Raw genomic sequence first — 13434 nt, 5'->3', positions numbered from 1 at the left:
TCAGAGGTGGTGATGGTGGTGAAGTGGGGGGGGGGGTGAGATTAGTGGCGGCGATGGTGAGGGGGGTGGGATCAGTGGCGGTGGTGAGGGATAGTGGATGGTGCGGTGGGATCAATGGTGGTGGTGAGGGGGGTTATGATTGGGATGGGGGTGGGATCAATGGCGGTGGTGAAGGGGTGATGGTGGAGAGGGATCAGTGGGGGCGATGGTGGGGGGGTGGAGGAGGGGTGGGATGTGGTGTCATCCTCCCCCACCACCAGAACCTCTGTCTTACTGATCCCATCCCCCCATCACCGCAGATCTCATCCCTACACCCCCCCCCCCCAACACCTCTGTTATAGATAGGGATGAGATCTGTTCTGTGCCAGGCATGGGATCATTAAGAGGCAGCATTCCAGCAAGCCAGCAAGGGTGGAGTTTGGGATAAAAAAGTCAAGTCGGTCAGTCAGCGAGACGATTATTCCCCCTCACTCAGCAACTCCAGCCAGGCAGGCACACTTCTTCTAGCAGGCACAGCATGTGGTTTCTTCGCACTCGCAGAGGGGAGAACTCCTCCTCCACCTGCACTCTATTGGTGTCAGCTGGTCAGCTGAATTTCTTTCAGTGACTGTCCACCCCTGCTGCCTCACTGCATCAGCCATCTCTGATTGGAGGATCAGCAGGGCTGAGGGCATTGCAGGCAGCACAGCAGCAGATTGCTTTACACAGAAAACTGGCCGCTGTAGACACCCCCTCCCCCTGCACAACGATTGGGGAGGGCAGCAGCCGGCAGCCAGTTACAGACTCGTCTCTCAGCCACTAGCGAACAGTCAGGCGGACGGACGGGCCCCCTCACGCCGCCGCCGCCGCGGTAAGAGAACGGGGGCTGGCGGGCCCCCCCTATGGTAGCGGAACTCCAGGGTCCGGTCGCAAGCGCGACCGCTTCGACCCTGATAGTTCCGCTACTGCCACAGTCTCTGAATATCTCCTGTAGTATGTTCAAAGTCTCTGAATATTTCCTGTAGTATGTTCACAGTCTCTGAATATCTCTTGTAGTATGTCCACAGTCTCTGAATATCTGCTGTAGTATGTCCACAGTCTCTGATTATCTCCTGTAGTATGTTCACTGTCTCTGACCATATCCTGTAGTATGTCAACAGTCTCTGATAATCTGCTGTAGTATGTCCACAGTCTCTGACTATATCCTGTAGTATGCCCACAGTCTCTGAATATCTCCTGTAGTATGTCCACAGTCTCTGAATATCTCCTGTAGTATATCTGCAATCTCTGACTATATCCTGTAGTACAGGGGTGTCAAACTCAATTTAATCAAAGGGTCGCATAAGCAGTATAAACGCAGGTGCAGAGTTTAAGGGTTCACTATGCACAGTGTGCAACCCAACCCCCCTAAGCTTTCTTGCATCTCTCTCTCCTACCTGGCCTGGCTCTAGTACCTACCTGTGTAGGCGGCTCTGCCTCGCCTTTCAAAGAGGTCATTCTCTCTCTCAGCTTCTGGAGATCTGTCTCTGCCATTAGTGTGTGCAGGGATCTGTTACTTCTGGGAGCTGCTGTGTTTGCAAGTGACAGCGGGGAGTGAAGGGCAAGAGCTGGAGGTGGTAGAAAGGAGTTTCACCATGATCCGGCTGCAGAACTGGGTGCGAGGGCCACTTGAAAAGACCTGGAGGGCCAGATTTGGCCTGTGGGCCTTGTGTTTGACATGTGTGCTGTAGTATGTCAACAGTCTCGGAATATCTCCTTTAGTATGTCTAGTCTCTGAATATCTCCTGTGGTATATCTACACTCTTCAACTATATCCTGTAGTAGGTCCACAGTCTCTGAATATCTCCTGTAGTATGTCTACAGTCTCTGAATATCTCCTGCATTATGTCCACAGTCTCTGATTATCTCCTGTGGTATGTTCACAGTCTCTGAATATCTCCTGTAGTATGTCCACAGTCCCTGAATATCTACTGTAGTATGTCCACCGTCTCTGATTATCCCCAGTAGTATGTTCACTGTCTCTGACCATATCCTGTAGTATGTCCACAGTTTCTAAATATCTGCTGTAGTATGTCCACAGTCTCTGACTATATCTTGTAGTATGTCCACAGTCTCTGATTATCTCCTGTAGTATGTTCACAGTCTCTGACTATATCCTGTAGTATGCCCACAGTCTCTGATTATCTCCTGTAGTATGTTCACAGTCTCTGACGATATCCTGTAGTATGTCTACAGTGTCTGAATATCTGCTGTAGTATGTCCACAGTCTCTGAATATCTCCTGTAGTATGTCCACAGTCTCTGATTATCTCCTGTAATATGTCCACAGTCTCTGATAATCTCCTGTAATATGTTCACAGTCTCTGACTATCTCCTGTAGTATGTCCACAGTCTCTGAATATCTCCTGTAGTATATCTACAGTCTCTGAATGTTGGACTACATTGTTCAAGTATTTTGTGTAACACCTACATCAGCCAGTAAATAGGTTTACTGCAGTATACTGAAGTGCGTCAGTGCAGTTTAACTGCTGCATATTGTAGTGCGTCAGTGCAGTTTTACTGCAGTATATTGAAGTGTGTCAGTGCAGTTTTACTGCAGTATATTGTAGTCCGTCAGCGCAGTTTTACTGCAGAATATTGAAGTGACATTTCTGTCAGAGGCAACCCTCAAGTTCAAGTGCATCAAACACCATTTTCCATTGATTAGAGTGCATACAATTACACATTTCCCAATCTCTATTACATTTCAGTAATGACCCCCCCCCCCCATCATGTCTGGGAGGCCAGCAAGGATAGGCAGACGTTCCCATGGCACTGTGAGGGGGCCAGCAGCGTATGTGTCCACAGGCAAAGGTGGACATGGTCTGTCCTCAGGCAGGGCACCATTTTCTCCGTTTAGTGATGTTGCCTGTGCTATGCAGCCACAGCATGCAGAGAAGGTTCTGGCTTACAAAACCAAACCATCTTCGTGCTCCTCATCCTCTATCATCCAGGCAGAGACTAGTGCGCAGTCCAACACAGCTGCCAGAGCAGGTTATTCTTCATCCTTGCCCACAGCTATTCCTGCCATAGCCCCAGCTTAATGCATGGAGGAGTCAGCTGAGCTGTTTGAACACAGCGTTAGCCACTTTCTCCTTGATGATGCACAGGCATTACTTCATTCTGATGTTGGTTCTGACTCTGAGGTTGAACATGAGCCTACAGAGGGGGTAGAACACTGAACAACAAATAGGCAGTCATGTTCCCCCAGCCACAGTGGATTGCCAAGTTTTCTCCAGTGATGATGAGGATGGAAGGGATGATGATGATGATGAGATCACTGAGGTGACTTTGATGCCGAAAAGAGCAGAGGAGAAAAGTGAGGTTGAGGCACAACCCCAAGGAGGCAGGATATCCTCCAGAGGCATCCATCATGGAAGAGTAGAAAGCAGTCACCCTAGTGCATCAGATTGTGAAGCTTTTATGTCCCGGCCCACTTCCCATAGCTTAGCTGTCTGTGCCTTTTTTTTAGCACATGTGCAGCCAATCGCAGTGCTGCATATTGTAAACTTTGCCTCAAGCAGATCAAACGTGGCAAAAACACCAGCCATTTGGTACCACATGCTTGACAAGGTATTTAAGCTTCCGCCACTCAGTCTCTTGGAAAGAGCAACTGAAAGCCACACAAAAAAGGATGCAATTCTCCTCCTCCTCACTACCCCGGCTATATCTCATGACTTCTCAGCAGCCTCCCTTGACAGGGATGATGGAATAGCGAAGGGTGTCACAGGTTCTTGCAACACGTCTGCCAGCAGCACACCATCAGCTGTAGAGTATAACAGGCAAATATATCTGCCCCAGCTGCTGCAGGCTGCAGCAAAAATAAATAAAAAAATAAATTCCAGCTTGTCCAAGCTGCTTGCTTTACAACTCCTGCCTTCCTGTTTGGTGGATTCTGCACCCTTCTGTGAATTTGCAGAATAGGCTGTACCACAATGGCAGGTTCCTAGTCGCTACTTCTTTTCTTGTAAGGCTATTTCAGCTCTGTACTATGACATGAAGGCAATGTTGTGGCATCATTGGGCATAGCAGTCAGCCACAAGGTCCACCTTACTGCTGAGTCGTGGTTCAGCACACATGGTCAGTGATGATATATTTAGTTCACAGCACACTGGGTAACTCTGCTTGCAATTAGGAAGGATGCAGGACAGGGCTCAGTGCTGGAGCTTCTTTTGCCCCCACGTCTCCATACAGATGGTGGTGATGATGCGAGATTTGCCAGCTCTACCCCCTCCTATTCCTCCATGCCCTCCTCTGCTGAATTGTCCTAAGAAAAATCAGTACCCCTAAGTGTTCAAGGGGCTATTCAACAAGTCAGGCTAAAGATGCTATGCAGTTCTTCAGCTGGTCTATCTAGGGGACAGGAGCCACACCGGAGCAGAGATTCTTTCAGCTCTGCAGGGGCAGGCCCAGAGGTGGTTCACGCCACACCAGCTTGAGCCAGGAATGGTGGTGTGCGATAATGGCACTAACCTCCTGTTCACCCTTAGACAGGGAAAGTTAACACATGTGCCATACCTGTTTCTTAAACAGGTACCCAGGGTTGCAAGATCTTCTGAAATGGGCCAGAAGAGTCTGTAGCCATTTCAGGAGGTCATACACAGCCAGTGTTCAGTTGGCTGAAATTCAGCGGGAATTCCACCTGCCCGTAAACTGCCTGATTTGTGACATGCCCACCGGGTGGAACTCAACTTTGGCAATGCTGCAGCAGCTGCAAATGCAGCAGAGGGCCACCAACCAGTACCTGTATGAGTATGGCACAATGACAGGCGGCTCTGCTTTTTTTCCCCAAGCCAATTACTCCTGATAAAAGATGCATGCACTGTACTGTCACAATTTGAGGAGGCAACGAGGATGGTGAGCAGTGACAATGCATGCATCAGTGACACGATCCCTGTTGTATTCCTGCTGGAGCAGACTTTGCGTGGCATTATGGACAGGGCACTCGAGGCAGAGCAGCAGGAGGAATAGGAGGACTTCCTTTCCTCTCAAGGCCTGCTTTATGCAGACAACCTTCTTGCTACACCACAGAGCACACAAAAGAAGAGGGAGGAGGAAGAGTATTCTAGCAGTTTTCTCTGAGTGGTTTAGTCTCACACATCTGAGTGGTTTAGTCTCACACAACCGGAACCGGAAGCAGAACCTGTGTGAGAGCGTGCAGCGTGTACTGGGTGCAGAGAGAGGAGGAGGAGGAGAAGGTGCTGTGGGGGAGGCGGTGCGGGAGATCTCGGGGAACCACGGTGTCCGGCGACTGAAGGGGAGGATCATCTGAGCGGCGGCAGCAGCGGCAGAGGAAGACTAATAGGGACTGAAGGACTAAGTACCCCCCACCACCCCTCAGAAGAGCAGTGGCGTCCGGACTAGAACCCCCCCTCCCCCCCCTGAAAGGAAGCGGGCGGCGAGCGGACCGATAACCCCCCCCTTGTGCGGCGGCGGCGTCCGGTGCTAACACCCCCCCCCTGTTGCGGGCAGCGTGCGGTAAACCGTCTCTTGCGGTGCGAGAACCCCCCCCCCACAGAGAGGAGCAGAGGAGACTAGCTGACAGGGAGTGACGGGGTGCTGAGAGGAGACTGACCGACTCACGTTAGGAAGTGCTAGTGACAGGCTTAAAGGGACACACACTAGGTAAGAAGGACTGGTGACTTAGATTGGACAGTGACTGAAGGGGGTAGTGTAGTACCTGAGTATCTGTGAGTACCTAGTGCTACCTGAGTATCTGTGAGTACCGAGTGCTACCTGAGTATCTGTGAGTACCTAGTGCTACCTGAGTATCTGTGAGTACCTAGTGCTACCTGAGTATCTGTGAGTACCGAGTGCTACCTGAGTATCTGTGAGTACCGAGTGCTACCTGAGTATCTGTGAGTACCGAGTGCTACCTGAGTATCTGTGAGTACCGAATGCTACCTGAGTATCTGTGAGTACCGAGTGCTACCTAAGTATCTGTGAGTAGCGAGTGCTACCTGAGTATCTGTGAGTACCGAGTGCTACCTGAGTATCTGTGAGTACCTAGTGCTACCTGAGTATCTGTGAGTACCTAGTGCTACCTGAGTGTACTGTGAGTGTTGTGCGTCTGACCGGGCTGTGCGACTGAGTGTTGTGCGTCTGACCGGGCTGTGCGACTGAGTGTTGTGCGTCTGACCGGGCTGTGCAACTGAGTGTTGTGCGTCTGACCGGGCTGTGCGACTCAGTGTTGTGCGTCTGACCGGGCTGTGCGACTAAGTGTTGTGCGTCTGACCGGGCTGTGCGACTGAGTGTTGTGCGTCTGAACGGGCTGTGCGACTGAGTGTTGTGCGTCTGACCGGGCTGTGCGACTGAGTGTTGTGCGTCTGACCGGGCGGTGCGACTTATTGTTGTGCGACTGAGTGTTGTGCGTCTGACCGGGCTGTGCGACTGAGTGTTGTGCGTCTGACCGTGCTGTGCGACTGAGTGTTGTGCGTCTGACCGAGCTGTGCGACTAAGTGTTGTGCGTCTGACCGGGCTGTGCGACTGAGTGTTGTGCAACTGAGTGTCAAGCGAGGGTAGCGGAGTACCAGAGGGTAAGAAGGTAGCGTTAGGAAGCCAGGAAATAGCCACATAGGATAGACTTAAATCGCTGAATCCCCATTAGATAAGATTAGTAGGTACAATGCCCGGCGGGTGTGGGGATGCGACTCGGTGTACATCTTGTGATATGTATGCGTTCCTCGGACATGTGATCGAGGGCGAATACAAATGCGCAAAATGTAAGCACGTTGCTTCCCTGGAAGCTCAGGTCCTGAATCTAGGGAAGCAGCTGGCAACACTGAGACGAATGTCCATACCGGAGGAGAGCCAGGATCGTACCAGTCAGGTGCAGACAGGGGTCTGCACAGAGGTGGGCGGAGTATTGGAGGTGCAGGCATCAGAGCAGAGTAGAGGAGTGACAGTTAGGAGGGGTAGAAGGGGTCAAGGCAAGGAGGCTGATCCTGGGCTGGAGCACCCCAATAGATACGCCCCGTTGTGTGATGTTGGGGAAACCAGTCAGGGACCAGCATTGCTGGAGCAGAGTGACGCCCCTAGCTGCCAGGGGAAGAACTCCTCCAGTGAGGCCGGGAGAAAGGGAAAGGAAAGACAGGTGCTGGTGGTAGGGGACTCAATTATTAGAAGGGCAGATAGTATAATTTGTGACAAAGACCGGGTGCGCCGAACAGTCTGTTGTTTGCCGGGCGCTCGGGTTCGGCACATCGCGGATCGGGTGAACAGATTATTGGGTGGGGCTGGGGAAGACCCGGCTGTCATGGTACACGTGGGTACAAATGACATAGGCAGAGGAAGACGGAGAGTCCTAAACGATTTCAGGGACTTAGGCGCTAAGTTGAGGACTAGGACCTCCAAAGTAGTATTTTCCGAAATACTACCTGTACCTCGAGCCACACCAGAGAGGCAGCGGGAGATTAGGGAAGTTAACGAGTGGCTGAGGAGCTGGTGTAGTAAGGAGGGTTTCGGGTTCCTGGAGAACTGGGCCGACTTCTCAGTTGGCCACCGGCTCTTTGGTAGGGACGGATTGCACCTAAATGGGGTGGGTGCAGCCGTACTGGGTGAGAGGATGGCCAAAAAGTTAGAGGGGCTTTTAAACTAGGGAATGGGGGGAGGGTACAGATGTAGAATTAGCCAGTGGAAAGCAAGATTCAGAGGGCAGAAATGGGGGCATTAGCGGTAGGGTGTTCGGAGCTCCTATACCCAGGGTGGGTATGGGGAAAAATCAAGAGAGCAGCCTAAAAACATCAAAAGAGGATATAGGTAACCGGTCAAAATTAAGAGGTTTGTATACCAATGCCAGAAGCTTGGCCAACAAGATGGGAGAGCTGGAGCTGCTGATGTTTGAGGAGGACTTAGATTTTGTGGGGATAACTGAGACTTAGTTTGATAGCTCTCATGATTGGATGGCGACCATTCAGGGGTATTCCCTTTATCGCAGGGATAGAGAAGGTAAAAAAGGGGGAGGGGTATGTCTGTATATTAAGAACAGTGTACAGGTAAATATGAGGGATGATATTAATAATGGAGCTAAGGACGAGGCAAAATCCCTATGGGTAGAGCTACAAAGGGAAGGCACAGTGGGGAAGGTAATATTGGGCGTATGCTATAGGCCCCCCAACCAGAGGGAGGAGGGGGAGGCGGACCTCATGTTACAGATAGGACTGGCAGCAAGGATGGGAAATGTCATTATAATGGGGGACTTTAATTATCCAGATATAGACTGGGCTGAAGGAACCACGCACTCAGCCAAGGCTAGGCAGTTCCTAAATGTTGTGCAGGACAAATTCATGGGTCAGATGGTGAATGCACCGACAAGAAACAATGCGGTACTTGACCTACTGATTACCAACAATACAGACCTGCTCACGGATATAGAAATACGGGACAACTTAGGGAACAGTGACCATAGGTCAATTGGTTTCAGTATTAATTACAGTAATAGGAAACACAAGGGTAATATAAGGACATTGAATTTCAAAAGAGCCATTTTCCCAAAACTGCGCTCGCTGCTAGGAAATATCAAATGGGATAGAACCCTGGGAACAAAGAACACGGAGGAAAAATGGGAGTGCTTCAAGAGCATACTTAACAAGGGGATTGGCCAGTGCATTCCAAAGGGAAATAAATTTAAAAGAGCAAAACTTAACCCTGGGTGGCTAAACTCCAACATAAAAATGTATATTAGTGCTAAAAAAAGGCCTTCAAAAAATACAAGACTGAGGGGTCAGTGGCAGCATTTAAGCATTACAAAGAGTGTAATAAGAAATGTAAAGATGAAATCAGGGCGGCTAAAATAGAACACGAGAGACATATAGCGGAGGAGAGTAAAAAGAACCCCAAGAAGTTCTTTAAGTATATAAACAGTAGGAAAGCGAGGCCAGAACACATTGGTCCCATAAAAGATGATAAAGGAAAAATGGCCACTGAGGACAGAGAAAAGGCGGAAGTGCTAAATAATTTCTTCTCTTCAGTCTTCACAAAAGAATCGGGGTGCTACACTAACCCAGCTTGTAAGGCCGAACTAAATAACTCACCTCAGGAAATACCGCCATGGCTAACAGAAGATAGACTTAGAGCTAAACTAGAGAAACTTAACATAAATAAATCCCCGGGACCGGATGGCTTGCACCCGAGGGTTCTCAATGAGCTCAGCCAGGTGATTGCCAGACCATTATTCTTGATCTTTAAGGATAGTTTACAGATGGGTATGGTGCCAGCTGATTGGAAAAAAGCCAACGTGGTACCGATATTTAAAAAGGGGCCGAGATATATCCCGGGTAACTATAGGCCGGTCAGCCTAACATCAGTAGTCTGCAAAATTTTGGAGGGGATGTTAAGGGACCACATACAAGACTTTAGTAATGAAAACGGTATTATAAGTAGTAATCAGCATGGATTCATGAAAAATTGTTCTTGCCAAACCAATCTATTAACCTTCTACGATGAAGTGAGCTGCCATCTAGATAAAGGTAAGCCGGTGGATGTGGTTTATCTGGACTTTGCAAAGGCCTTTGACACCGTTCCCCACAAACGCTTACTGTACAAACTAAGGAAGGTAGGTATGGACCATAAGGTGAGTACCTGGATAGAGAACTGGCTGCAGGGGAGAGTCCAGAGGGTGGTGATTAATGGGGAGTACTCGGATTGGGCGGGTGTGGAAAGTGGGGTCCCCCAGGGTTCTGTCCTGGGACCAATCCTGTTTAATTTATTCATAAATGATCTAGAGGAGGGGATATCTAGTACAATCTCAGTATTTGCAGATGATACTAAACTAGGCATGCCAATATCTTCTATGCGGGATGTGGAAACCTTGCAAGCGGACCTGAACAAAATAACGGGATGGGCAACTACATGGCAGATGAGGTTTAATGTTGAAAAATGTAAAGTAATGCACTTGGGGGCCAGAAACCAGAAAGCAAGCTACTCACTAGGGGGGGAACCTCTGGGTGAGTCTAGGATGGAAAAGGACTTGGGGGTACTGGTAGACAACAAGCTTGGCAGTGGCATGCAATGCCAAGCCGCCGCAAGCAAAGCCAACAGAATACTGGGATGTATAAAAAAGGGGATTCACTCCAGAAATAAAGAGATTATTCTCCCTCTCTACAAGACTCTGGTCCGGCCACATCTGGAGTATGCTGTCCAGTTCTGGGCACCGGTCCTCAGGAAGGATGTGCTGGAACTGGAGAAAGTCCAGAGAAGGGCAACAAAAATAATTAGGGGAATGGAGGACATCAGCTATGAGGAAAGACTACAAGCACTGAACTTATTCTCTCTGTTGAAGAGACGATTGAAGGGGGATATGATATCAATGTACAAATACTGTACTGGTGACCCGAGCATAAGGAACAAACTATTCAGTGAAAGGAGATACAATAAGACACGTGGCCACTCACTAAAACTAGAGGAAAGGCGGTTTAACCTTAAAGTGCGTAAGGGGTTCTTCACTGTAAGAGCGGTAAGGATGTGGAATTCTCTTCCACAAGCAGTCGTATCAGCAGGGAGCATTGATAGTTTCAAAAAACTATTAGATGGACACCTTAAAGACCACAACATACAGGGGTATACAATGTACGGTTAAAATCAAACACACACACATCATAGGTTGAACTGGATGGACTGATGTCTTTTTTCAACCTCACTAACTATGTAACTATGTAACTATGTAACTAAGTTTGACATATGTCAAACCTTGAAAGATGATTTTCTGTCCCCAGACCCCTTGGGAGTAGTACGTGCCTGGGAGGAGGCAGTTCCAGATACTGTAATCCTCAGTGACCACGAAGACTCTGCTTCTCATGCCTCTGCAAAATTGCAGTGCATGGGCTCCCTTATTCTTCAAAGCCTGTGAAAGGACATGCAAATTCGTGGCATTAGGAAGAAGGATCAATATTGGTTGACCACCCTCATTGACCACCGTTACGAGGGGAAAGTCTTGGAACTCACCCTGTCCCCACAGAGGGAGCAGAGGATGAAATATCTTGAGTACACCTTAAAGAGGAGTTTATGTAACACCTTTCCAAATTCTGGTAGGTTACAGTCTCATGGAAAAGCTAGTTTTGAGGCTTCTGTTGGTCAAAGGAGAAGCGGTGGAGAAGGTAGCCGTCTCAGTGATGCATTTCAAAACTTATTAGTCCTCAGGCTGTCAACTTTCACATCACATCAGTTAGTGTCTGCATTATATGGTGGTAAATTATCTAGGGGTAAAAACAGACATGGAGAGCTTTCCAGTTAACGGATTACTGGGTTACTGGGTTAGGAGAATAGACCACTGGTCAGAACTTGCCCAGTATGCAATTGAGCTGCTGGGCTGCCCTGCATTCAGTGTGCTTTCAGAACAAAATTCAGTGCTGCCGGATGTTTTGTGACAGATAAAAGGGCGTGTCTGTCCACAGACTCCGTTGACTGGCCGACATTTCTTAAAAGTAATAATTCCTGGATTAGCAGCTGCTATTAAGCCCCTGATGCCAATATTGCTGATTAAGCGTTTTGGGATGTGGAATCTCTGCAAGACTGTCTAGACTGCCTAGCTTTGTGGGTGTTGATTTTATCTGGAAGAAATTTTTACTTAAAAGTTTCATGGGCACAATTAACACCCAAGGACCAATTTTTCCACACTGGTTCGACAGGTGCACATGATTTCAAATTTATATAGCAAGGCCAATTCCTGCTTCCATCAAGAGTGCCTGTAAAGGGTTACTGTGTGAAGGCACCTCCAACACCCAAAGCCCAAAGCATATCATTTTAATTTTTTACAGCAAGGTCAATTCTTGCTTTCAACAAGAGTACATCTACAGATTTACAGTGTAAAGGCACCAGCAACACCCAAAGCCCGATTTTCCACACCTATTACTTGTATCCAAAGTCTGCGAAACAGACACCAGAATTCATCCAAAAAATCTCTAATCTTGTTCTGAGTGCACTTAATTGTGGCCTCGTTTACAGACTGGCTCCCCAAGCCGTTGTTTACAAAATAAAGAAAGCTTGCAGAGAAAATTTCATTTTTTTTTCTTTATAAATGTAATTTTTGCTGCAGCAGGTTCTATACATGGTACAGATGCGCCACTTTACAGGCAGAGTACTATTGTGTTCAGCTGAGAGCGCTAATCCAGAGTCAGTGGGCTGCTGACTTTTCAGCATGCACGTCTGACAGAAGCTGGACAAACAACCGGCTTCTGTCGGACAGACCAACATACACACAGGCAAAATGTGGACCATTTTTTTTTTTTTTTTTGAACTGGCAAATGTCTCCCGACATTTGGCCCGTGTGTGCCTGACTTAAAGGAAACCCCCGGGCACTATATTTAAAGGGATTTTTCATTTTTATTGTTTTACTTTAAGCGTCATTAAATCACTGCTTATTTAAAATTATTTTTGAAAAACTTTTTTTGCATTGATACATGTCCCCCAGGGCAATACCCGGACCCTCACACCCTTTGTATGGCATATAACTAAGGCATATAAGCATTCAAAATGAGCACTTTTGATTTTTCCAGTTCAGGTCGCATAGACTTTAACGGGATTCATTGTTTGGCTCTGAACTTTTGCACACTGGCACGAACTGGTGGGTGTTTGGCCCATCTCTACTTACTAAACCAACAACAGTAAAATCAGTCTGTATATGCAGTAAAGCCTGCTTGTTATACTTACTGTGGAACCTAAGGGGTTAATCCTGCACATTGTGCAAAAAGGCTGTTTGATCTGGTCTTCTCTGATCCTCCCCTTCTTACACAGTCCTCAATCCATTTCCTGATAGTACAGAGTCTTGGGGGCACTCTGCACATGCTCAGTTTGGTGTGTATTTCTAGAGAGTTTTTTTTTTTTGGGAGAGTGCATGTGATCGGCACAGGGCCAATCAGCACTATCCAGACAGAGGGTCAGGGGTCCTACAACCTCATAGGACAATCAGGGGAGAATGAAAACTCCTGCAATCTTTAACAAGTGCTTGGCCAGACACTGATAAAAGTCACAAGACTGCTATATACTGCAGATGAGAAAAGGTTTTTAGCAGTTTATGTTTACTGAAATAATTGCATTTCCATGTTCAGTGTACTACTACGGGAGACCAGATATAGTGAATGCAGGGTCTTGGGTTTAGTAACACTTTAAACTCTATGTCCTTAATCTTTAATAAAGTTCCTGTTCTTGTTAGCAGTTAAAGTGGTTGTAAAGGCAAAAGGTTTTTTATCATAATGGATTCTATGTATTAAGATGAAAAAACCTTCTGTGTGCAGCAGCCCCCCTAATACTTACCTGAGCTCATCTTTAGCAAGCGATATTGCACGAGTCAAGGCTGTCCGGGACTCTCCCTCCTGATTGGCTGAGACAACAGTGGGTGCCATTGTCTCCCGCTGCTGTCAAAGTCAGTGAGCCAATGAAGAGAGATGGGGGGTGGGGCTCCATGTCTGAATGGACAAACAGA

The 13434-nt window shown here is 47.9% G+C and overlaps 1 protein-coding gene across 1 annotated transcript in view; it reads right to left on the bottom strand.

Moving 5' to 3' along the window:
- The window catches only part of TMIGD1 (transmembrane and immunoglobulin domain containing 1), a 532600-nt gene that overhangs the window by 118705 nt on the left and 400461 nt on the right, over positions 1-13434 (bottom strand). The window lies entirely within an intron of this gene.

Source organism: Pelophylax lessonae (assembly GCF_965119305.1).
Source record: "Pelophylax lessonae genome assembly, chromosome: 2".
NCBI lineage: Eukaryota > Metazoa > Chordata > Amphibia > Anura > Ranidae > Pelophylax > Pelophylax lessonae.
Note: the sequence above shows the minus strand (reverse complement) of the source record. Positions and strands in the feature narration are given on the sequence as shown.